Here is a 10809-nt window from a genome sequence, read left to right on the forward strand (position 1 = left end):
ATTTAAATAATTGCAGATACATTTTTAATAATACAAAGTATGTCATAAACAACTTAACATATTGATTACACAATGTAAAACTGCTCTAGAAATCAATAAGTAATAACACAGCACTGCATGTCTGCATCAGTGTAGGTATAGGATCTATGAAAATACGGCCCTGCAAAAAAAATTAAACATTAGTATAATCTGCTTTTCCTAATAAGTTGTTTTCAAACAAATTATTGTTTTCTTAAATGAAATGAAATGTGTTAACCAGTCTTTTAAATATATGTTGATTAATTGCATGGTGCACAGAAACAATGTATTGGAATTTATTGCTCGAAATCCTTATAATTTAATTGTGGCTGCTCAATGAATTGGCAGCCCACCCTAACTCTGCGCCAGATCATGTGATGCAACAGCTACCAGACGCACGCAATGGCTGGCACTTATCACAGACATATCACTTTTCACTCTGTCACTTATCACTGCTTAGTACATAGACCCCTTAGCGTGAAATGAGCATTCAGGGAGACGCTAGCACAAAATTGTAAAAAAGTGGCAAAATGGTTGTCCTAAAAGTATAGCAGATAAGATTTGCAGTGACATTTTTACTTTTTGATCAGCTCCAGACGGATTCACAAGATTTTGTGTCCATTGTTCCAGAAGCTAGAATGTGGCCATGTACCTATGTATGCATTGGGATGGGTATGGGATGCCAGCGCTCAGGATCCCAGCGGTCAGAATCCAGACGCCGGCATCCCGACAGGGTTTTCCGTTCCCTGTCAGCATGTATCCTAACCCTCCCCTTCTCCCTACCCTAACCTGAATCTAATCTCCCCCCCTTAGTGCCCAAACCTAACCTCCACCTCTCGGCACCCTAAACCTTACCCTCCCCCCTAGTGCCTAACCCTAACACTCCCCCTAGTGCCTAACCCTAACACTCCCCCTAGTGCCTAACCCTAACGCAAACCCTCTCCCTAACCCCACTACTTACCTTAGGGATTCCGGTGGTCGGGATGCCGGCGCTGGGATTCTGACAGGTGTTGGAATTCCGTCGCTGGCATTCTGACTGCTGGAATCCCCGCGCTTGGGATTTTGACCGCATCTCGTATGCATCAGGTGGATAAATTGATACATTTGTTCCAATATTAAAATGTGTTGCCAAACCTAATGCTTTCTGTTTCGTAGATTATCTCCTATGTATGAAAGGTTATGAACAAAGGGTCTGATTCATTACCAATAGCAACTGCGATTATGCACGCAATCTGCCAATTGTTGCATTCTGCGCATGCATATACAGTACATCGCAGTGTGCAAACTCTCCACTGCGATCTGGACAGCGATCAAAATGACTACACAGACCCATCGCATGGTGATTGACAGAAAGTACCGTTTGGCATGTGTGCCAGTGCATTTCAATGCCGTTGCAGGGCTGTGCATAAATTATCCACTGCGATGCCATACGCAGCTTGGCCTTCCACTGCGTGCGATGAGGTTATCAATTTCTGAGTAAGGTTAGAGCTTGTGCAAGTGTGCGTGAGGCTGCGATTGTACTCAATGTTACCGATGGTTTTGCAGTTTTGCAGAGTATTACGGATGTGTGTAAGGTAAAGTGGGCGTCCTTATGTTAGGTTGTATATGGCATTGCGATCGCAATCATTACCATATCTTCGCAGTCAGACTGCGTGTGTAATCACTATTGCGATCCAAAGATTCTATTTAGTTAAAAGCTATCTTTAAAAAAAAAAGAGAATTTGTTCCTTATAGGGGTCAATCCTATTCCATGCAAAGGGTGCGAGTTGCTGTTGCAACGGCGTTAAAACACCGGCAACAGACCGGCACCTCGTATCCTTTGTGGCCTGCTCTGAGCCTAAATTCGCTTAATTTTGTTTGGAACCCTATGGGGCTGCGAGCACTTTTAGGCGAATCCAGGCTGTTGTCGCGATGACTCACACCCGCGAGTACATCGCATGGAATAGGATTGGCCCTTAAGTGTTCACATAACAGAAAATAATAATATTAATAATAATAATAATAATAATAATAACAACAAGTCCCTATAAAATGTGATGTAATGTGCAGTGTTAAATTTAGTGTAATGGAACAACAACACAGTATGCACATTTTAAAAACAACATACATTATTATTTGATACAGCTTGTTATGGAAGTAGCAAACATCTAGTATATTAATTAGGTTATTAAATATAACTACATACAGAGAGGGCATTAAAATAACAGAAGTATAAATGCTGTAGTCCTTTACAAACATTTGCAATTCCTTTCCACATTCTTGAAAAAATACCTCCAGGAATGTACTAGTTAAATACTTGAAACCATCTTATAATGTAAGTTGCAGATGTACTGCTGGGACTGCAACCAATCGATGGCCATCACTACAGTGGGACTGTGGCATTCTGCAGAAGCCAGTGGAGCAGTCTGAGGGACCAATATAGAAATTGTTCACATGCTTTTAATTCTTCAGCTACTTTGGTCCCAGCTTTTAACCTAACAGTAGGAAAAGTGATCTAGCTAACAGCCTGGTTGGTAGTCTTGCAGGCTCCTGTAACACTTGCCATCAACAATTAAGGGCCTGCTAGTTGTTTCTTCATTTGTATGCTATGCTTGAAAACACATTTGGAACTACAGTTCCAGACATCAGCTGTATAAGAGACAGACATCAGTTGTATAAAAGACAGCCATACTTTACATTTCCAAGAAAAGCATAGTTAAACCAGTTTCTAACATAGGAGCTTCCTTATATTAAGATCTACAAATATTTTTTAAATTATTTATAATACTGTTCATTACTAGATACTATAATGTTCATATTTTTAATAGCTTACAACAATATGTGTAATAAAGTTCATGAATAATAAAATGTTCCTACATTAAGCAGACTTCCCATCAATTAACCTTTTGAAAGAGTTCGGCCCAGAGCAGGATTGAGTTTATGTGGGTCCTCAGGCAAGAAATTGGTTTGGAGCAGGACCTTCTGATTAACCCTTCTGAAAGGCCATTTATTCTAAAGCAGAGCAGTATTATGCTATCAGTTTCTCGCCAGTGGCACTACAAGCCCCAGGACACTTTGCATACTGGGGGTTACAGTTATACAACAACTGGAGAGTAACCAATTGCATAATACTCTTCTTAAGTTTGTCAAGGTTTTATTAAGAATGCTTTCTGATATGTAAGAGTTACTATAAAAAAGGAATTATTATTTAAAATGCTGTATTCAACTCTGAGGTTCCCTAGCAATAAAGGCTGATGCCTGGGCTTACTGTGAGTGGTCATTCTCAGCAGTGGCGTAACTTCATCCCAGGTGCCCGGAGGCAAGATAAATGTTGGTGCCCCCCCCCCAAACTAAAATGTACCACCCCCCAGCACCTATGCCAGCCCCAGCTGCCACCGTCCCCGTTATGCAGTTCCTTTTATATAATGCCCCCAGTAGTAGTAGTCCGCCTATGTAGTGCTCCCCCTATGCAGTACATCCAGTAGTGAGCCCCCGGTAGTTGCCCCCAGTAGTGAGGCCCCTTGTAGTTGCCCCCAGTAGTTGCCCCCAGTAGTGAGGTCCTTTGTAGTTGCCCCCAGTAGTGAGCCCCCTGTAGTTGCCCCCAGTAGTGAGGACCCTGTAGTTGCCCCCAGTAGTGTGGCCCCTGTAGTTGCCCCCAGTAGTGAGGCCCCTGTAGTTGCCCCAGTAGTGAGCACCCTGTAGTTGCCCCCAGTAGTGAGGCCCCTGTAGTTACCCCCAGTAGTGAGGCTCCTGTAGTTACCCCCAGTAGTGAGGCCCCTGTAGTTGCCCCCAGTAGTGAGCCCCTGTAGTTGCCCCCAGTAGTAGGCCCCTGTAGTTGCCCCCAATAGTGAGCCCCTGTAGTTGCCCCCAGTAGTAGGCCCCTGTAGTTGCCCCCAGTAGTGATGCCCCCCACCGCGCGCGCACACACACAAAAAAAAAAACACTTACCTTTATCCCCGCTCCAGTGCTGCCGTCCATCCCTGGTGTCTGCTCCTCGGCACTATGGGAGTGACGTCATTACGTCACTCCCATAGTGCACTGCGGGACCCGGAAGACGGAGCTCACTCCTGAGCTCCGTCCCCGGCGTCCGCTTCTCGGCACTATGGGAGTGACGTTATGACGTCACTCCCATAGTACACTGCGGGACCCAGAGGACAGAGGGAACTCCGTCCTCAGGCTACCGCCAGGAGGATAGGAGCCGGGCGCCCGCTGGTAACACACTCAGCGGGCGCCCGGCAAATGGAGGGTGCAGGCACCCCTTGCACCCTCCGTAGTTACGCCAATGGAGGTGGAGCGCCGATCAGCGGCGCTCCTTCTCCATGCAGCTCCCGGGGATAATGGAGCCAGGTGCCCCCTTCAGGGCTGACGCCCGGCGGCAAATGACTCCATTGTCTCCGGGAGTTCCGCCACTGATTCTCAGTCTAATAGGACTCGCCACAAGATGTCAAAGAAATGTGTGCTGATTAAGGGACTTAGGGGCTAATTCAGAGATGCACGCTAACCTGATGGTCAGGCCGTCATCAAGGGGGACTGCCGGGACTGGTGTCTAGGGTACAGACCCTGGCTGAACAGGGGGGGGGGGGCCTGCATGGGCCCGTCCGCTGCTACTGTCACTGTTCAACCTGCAGCCTGCACTACCCCCTGCCGCCGACCCGGTCCCCATTATGTAAATGGAGGAGGCAGCTTGGACCCTCCACCAATAAAGTTTGTTTTGGGATTCATGATTCATGACGCCGCGCCGCTGGAGGGAGAGGTCGGAGGAGCCGCAGCACGTGACGAGCAGCGTCTGCCGGCCAGGGAAGAAGCAGAGAAGTCAGAGGGAAGTACTCAGAAATAAGGTAAGTGGGAAAAATCTGTACACAGCAGGCAAAACAGACTGCAGAGCGTTTTCATAACTGGAGGGGAGTGAAGTGGGGAAAAAAAGAACTGGGCAGACAGGGCAGAGCACTGGATTTAATAACCAGGTGGGCTGCCTATTTTGTCAGTCCTGAGCTCCACAATTTCTGGCAGCAGCTAGCACACATCACTCATCTCTGCATGTCCAGTACAGCTCTGCGATCCCGCACGCAGAGCAGCAGCAGACTGTCAGTGATTGATAGTCTGCTACCGTTTCTGGGTGAGAAGGGGGTGGCGATGGCCTGTTTCCCTGTGTCGCCGCCGTTGGGGGGAGGGGGAAGAGGCCAGGATCTCCATTGGCTGACTAAGATTTCCTGGCCTCTTTTGAGCAACTGCGATCATTGGCTTAAATGATCCCATGGTCACTCAGCCTGCAGAGGATCATGCAGATGTTCCGATGCTGCGTCCATAGACGCAGTTCGAAACAGTAATGCATGCAGGAGGTGTAAAGCCTCCAGGTGCATTACAATATACAAGTGCTATCGCAGCTGCTACTATGTTAGCCTAAATCACCCCCTCAGCACACATATTAATACAGGCTTCAGGGCAGGGGCGTTTTAAGCAAGGAGGGGGCCCATGTGTAGTCTCTGTCCAGGGCCCCCTCCTCTCTCTCTCCAGCGGCCGGCAGTGCACTGAGTGCAACACCGCAGCAGTAGACTCCACTAGTCTGTGCCTGTGCCCAGAGTGTACTGCGCATTCGCAGGTCACCAGGAAAATGGCGCGGCAGCTATTTTCACAGCGTTTTCTTTACTGCGCATGCACAAAATGGCAGGAAAATGGCCATGGCTTGTATTTTTCAGGTGATTATTACAGCGCTGATAGCGCCGACGCGAGACTCCGGAGAGGTAAGTATTAATATTACGGGTGTACCCTGCAACCATTATAGATACTTTCCTGCTTCAGGTCGGTATACCACATGTCCATTCTTGGCTATACATTGTACTGTAAATTATAGCTACTAGTCCACTTGTGTAAAATATAGTGGCAAAACTCCACTGGAAAAATAATAGGTCAGACTTTTTTTTTTGTCTGAAACAATTGATAACGGCAAATAGATGTGTACTTTACGAGTCACATGCTGCGTTGTAATTTTGACATCGATCATGTCTTGCAGCTGTCAGCATGCACAGGGGCTGAAAGGGGGGGAAGCGGGTACTACTTACTCAGGCCTGGGCCGGTTGGAAGTGCCTGGTGGGTGTTTGGGTCAGCGACCACCCCCACTGCTCTGCCCACTACCACTGTGGCTGGGTCTGTGTAGCAGTGCAGCACATTGGTACATTGGGCAATGAGAGAGAGGAGACTGCTACTACAGTACCACAGGCGTTTCTAGAGAGGAGCGGACCCGTGTGCAGTCTCTGACATGGACCCCCTCCTCCCTGCCCAGCACCCGGCAGTGCACTAAGCTGTGCGCGGCCAGCACCGGAGTTATAGACTCTGGGCACACTCTTGTGCCCAGAGTCTATAGTGTATGCACAGGTCACCAGGAAAATGGCTGTGGCGGCCATTTTCCCTGTACTGCACATGCGCAAACGACAGGAAAATGGCCGCCACGGCTATTTTCCAGTCGTCTTATAGCGCCGGACCCCCACGCCGACGTGGGACTCCGGAGAGGTAAGTAATAATATGGGTGCAGGGTGTGTGGTGCGGGGCCCCCCTGGACCCAGGGGCCCGTGTTCCCCACACACCCTGCACCCATTATAGATACGCTCCTGTACAGTACAGATGCATACAGACACGGCCACAGTGGTAGTTTGCAGAGAGGAGAAGTGTCCCCTTAGAGCTGTCCCCCTCTCCCCAGGAGCTACCCCTCTTGGGAGAGTTTATTCAGGTTTTTTGGGGGAAGGGGTGTGGCCACATTTTTCCGAAACTGTCCATACCCCCGCCAGTTCCCGGGCCCGTCAGTGTAATTGACGGCCCTAAGCATGCAAAGGAAAAGGCGTCAGTACACATTTTGCTTACATGAATGGTTGTAATGGCAACTCTGTGGGTCAGAACGTAGTGGTCTCCTTCAAAAGTTTCTTCATAATGTAAGTTGTTGCAATTGGTATCTGGATGGTAGATGGATAGCAACAAATAGACCATCAATAGATAGACACCAGAAGGAAGACAGTAAATAGGTTGAGAAAGTTAAAAGTTCGACAGGTAAAAGGTCGACAGTGCATTAGATTGACAGTGTTAAAAGATCGACATGGTCAAAAGGTTGACATGCCAATGGTAGACACATAAAAGGTTGAAACATGTTTTTTCATGATGTTTAGGGTTAAGATAGGTTTGAGGTTAGGGTTAGGCACTTGACGGAAGGCTAGGGTAAGGCTACGGATGGGGATGGTTAGGGCACTGGCGGATCCAGATGGGGGCGATTGTGGTGATCGCCCCCACTAGAAGACAGCACAGACCCCACTGCCGCAGGACAGCGCTCCGCGTCCCCATACTCCCATAGCATCCAGCAGCCGGTTATGTCACGCTGCTGCACACATCAGGGGGTGGATATCCGGGCAGTAGAGTGTGACTTGTAGTAGTAGCAGGTTTCTCATGGCTGTGTCTGCATGCAAGAGATATGGAGGGCGACCATTTTCCCGAGGACCAGCCCCCACAGTGGGATGCGGGGCTCCTGAGTCCCGCATGCCAAATCAACCAACCCCCCTTCCTTCCTCTCTGCTATAGGTGAGGTCCAGGAGCTGTGGGGAGCGAGCAACTGGTGATGGTGAGACTGGAAGAGGAGGCCGATGGGGGAGAGTGCAGGCTGTGGTAGTAGTAAAGTATAACACAGGAGAGCACCCGGTTCAGGCATAATGTGGTACATAACGAGGGTAATAACAGCACATAAGTTCCTTATATTGTGTGTTTGTGTATATGCAGTATGGGGCTATCTGTGTGGATATATGTGGCTGTGTGGATATATGTGGCTATCTGTGTGCATATGTGGCTGTGTGTATATGTGTGGCTATCTGTGTGTGCATATGTGTGTGTTATCATATGTCCTGTTTGTAATATATAAAGCTTTTGTAGAAATGGTGAAGGCTGTGATCTTGCCTCATTATAGCTTTCTCATAGTTTCAAACTAGGGTCCAGATATATCGGGTACTGTACCATTATCACACCTGCCTCATTAGCTGGCAAGGCAAGATGTTAATTAAATTAATTGGAGGGGTAGGAGTCGGGACTGTAAAGGGGAGGAGTCGGTGCTAAACAGTAAACCACCCCCCCTAAAAGAAAAGTCTAGATCCACCACTAGGTTAGTGTTAGGCACTAGGGGGGTTAGGTTTAGACACCAGGGATTAGGGTTAGGGTTAGGTACAAGGGGGAGGGTTAGGGTTACAATTAGGGTTAAAATAAAAAAAAAGTGTCAACCTTTTCTGTGTCGATCATTTACATGCCCACCTTTTGACCATGTCGACTAAGTCCATGTCGACCCTTTACCTGATAACATTTTAACCCTGTCAACTCTGTGTTGCCTGTCTTCCTTCTGGTGTATATCTATTGACTGTCCATCTAAATTCTTTCTACTTATCAATCTACACCCATTGCAATCATAGCCATAAACCTCCTAAGATCACAACATACATCCCTTCTATCTCTCCATGTTGGGCCCATAGCAAACAATATTAATATGTAACTGTTAAAAGATGAGTCTTACTGGCAGCTAAATGTAAATTATAATTCCAAAATCCTTCCTAAATTGGGAGAATAATTATTACCCAAATGAGTATTAGGGAAATAAGAAGCAGTCTATATTGTTGACCAGTATTTAGAAAATAATCCGTACAGAGGGAATCGGTATGATATGCCGGCGGCTGAATAGCCGTCGGCTGAAATCCCAACACTGGAAGCCCGCATGGGGCAGAATCCCGACAGGAGTAGGTAAGTACCCTAACCTCCCCCTTCCTCCACCCTAACCCTCCCTGGGTGGTGCCTAACCCTAACCTTCCCAGGGGGTCCCTGACCCTAGCCTCCCCCCGGTGGTGCCTAACCTTAGCCCCCCCTTCCCGCACCCTAAACCTAACCCTCCCGGGGGGTGTCTAACCCTAACCCACCCCAGGGGGTGCCTAACCCTAATCTTCCCCACTGGTGGATTTACCTAACCCCACCTTCCCCGGGGACAGAGCAGTTACTTACCCATCCGGACGGTCGGGATTCCAGCTCTTCGAGATGACGATTTTGGTATCCTGTTCACCTTCGGGATACCGACGTCAGCATATTGCCAGGAGGCGGGATTCGGATGTCGGTATATCGACGCCCAGCATTCTGTCCGCCGGCAATATGACTGCATCCCGTAGAGAGGGCCTGATTCAGATATGCAAGCAAATTCTGATGTTTATGCGCCATGATCAGCAATTGCATATGCATAAAAGCCGCACTAAGCACATGCAGCGATTAAATTGCAATTATACTTGCACAGAGGATTCACTCGCAAAGTAAATGACAGGTAGTCAGTGTTTGGGGGAGGTAACGGGGGTGGTTAGCAATGCAGGCATGTTGGTAGTGTTTAAGCACTGTTTTCTGTGCATCCATAAATTAGCCACTATGTTCTTGCTTGCAGCAGAAGGCTCGCTATGTCTGTGACAGCTTAGACTTGCTCAGAGGGCTGATGGCTGCCCGATCTGCGTTCAATGCTTCCGATGTTTCCAGCTTGTGCATGACCGGCAGATGTGAGATGCTTTCAGTAGGCGTCTCTAAGCACTGGATGGTGAGTAAGTCAGTAACATATTTTCGCAATTGTGATCCATGAGAGATTTGCTTGCGGATCTGAATCAGGCTCAAAGACAATGGACAGATTTAGACTTTCACAGGAATAACTTGGAAGGTTAGGCATACTGTAGCTGAACCAATGTATTGGAGTAAGCTTGTAGTAATTAGTAATAAATAATATGCCAAAATGATTGCGTAGAACCGAAGTCCCAAATTGAAATTGGCAGTATAAATGAATGAAAGACAGGTCTAAAAATAAATTACGTAGTCATTCTCGTCTTTAGTTACACATAATGTTTATCCACTTATAAAAGTCCTTAAAAAATGTATTAGATTCTCTCTGATCATAAAAGTAATATAATGTAACTTACCAAATAAAGGTCTTATTTATGAGAGTGATAGTGTTTTTTAGGTCTCTTATTTGTAAATCAATGAAGTTACACATAATAACAAATGCTGAGTTATATCTCTTTCAACTAAATTCCCATTTCTGACCCGTTATGTGGAACAAGGGGTCCAATTCAGACCCGCTCGCTAGGAAGCGTTCGCAAGCAGCCAGATGATCTTTTTGCATTGTGCGCATGCGTACGCATCGCAATGTGCGTGCATGTGTGAACTAGTGTGAGTGATCGGGAAGCGTACACTCGCCGCGCATAGACTGCCCCGTACAATGAGTGACAGGAGAAGCCGTTTGTGGGTGGTTACAGTGGCAGGCCACTAGAAACTGGGGAGTGGAGGTGCGAACCCAGGTGTGCCTGAGCGTCTTAACACCGTTTCAGAGGTGTGCATAATTAACAGGCAGCGTCATAGTACACGTCACTTGGTTGTATTTCACACTGAAGTGCTCGCAGTGCTTGCGGTAGGGTATAGTCAACCACAAACGCTGTGTTCACTTCCGATGGTACTCGATGTACCAATGGTTGCATACACTTCCTGGAGATGAACTGCACAAGTGGGTGTCTTAAGACAGGCTGGTGGGCGTCTGAATAAACAGAGTGAGCGCACGCCAAGACATAGTGGGCGTGCTAATGCCTTACCGTGCTATCGCCTGCTATGTTGGGTGTGTGCTGGATTTGCATACGCTGGGTGCGTGCATCATCTCCAAGCGCCGGAAAATCCGGAACTCTCCATCCTGTAAATGGGAGCTGGGTAGGACAACCCGGGTTACCCGTTTACATTGCAGGGTTACACGGGTCGTTCCCATGTTAAACCGTGCAAACTACCCGG

The sequence above is a fragment of the Taudactylus pleione genome, unplaced genomic scaffold (genome assembly GCF_031769625.1).
Source record: "Taudactylus pleione unplaced genomic scaffold, aTauple2 ptg000283l, whole genome shotgun sequence".
In the NCBI taxonomy this organism is placed as follows: domain Eukaryota; kingdom Metazoa; phylum Chordata; class Amphibia; order Anura; family Myobatrachidae; genus Taudactylus; species Taudactylus pleione.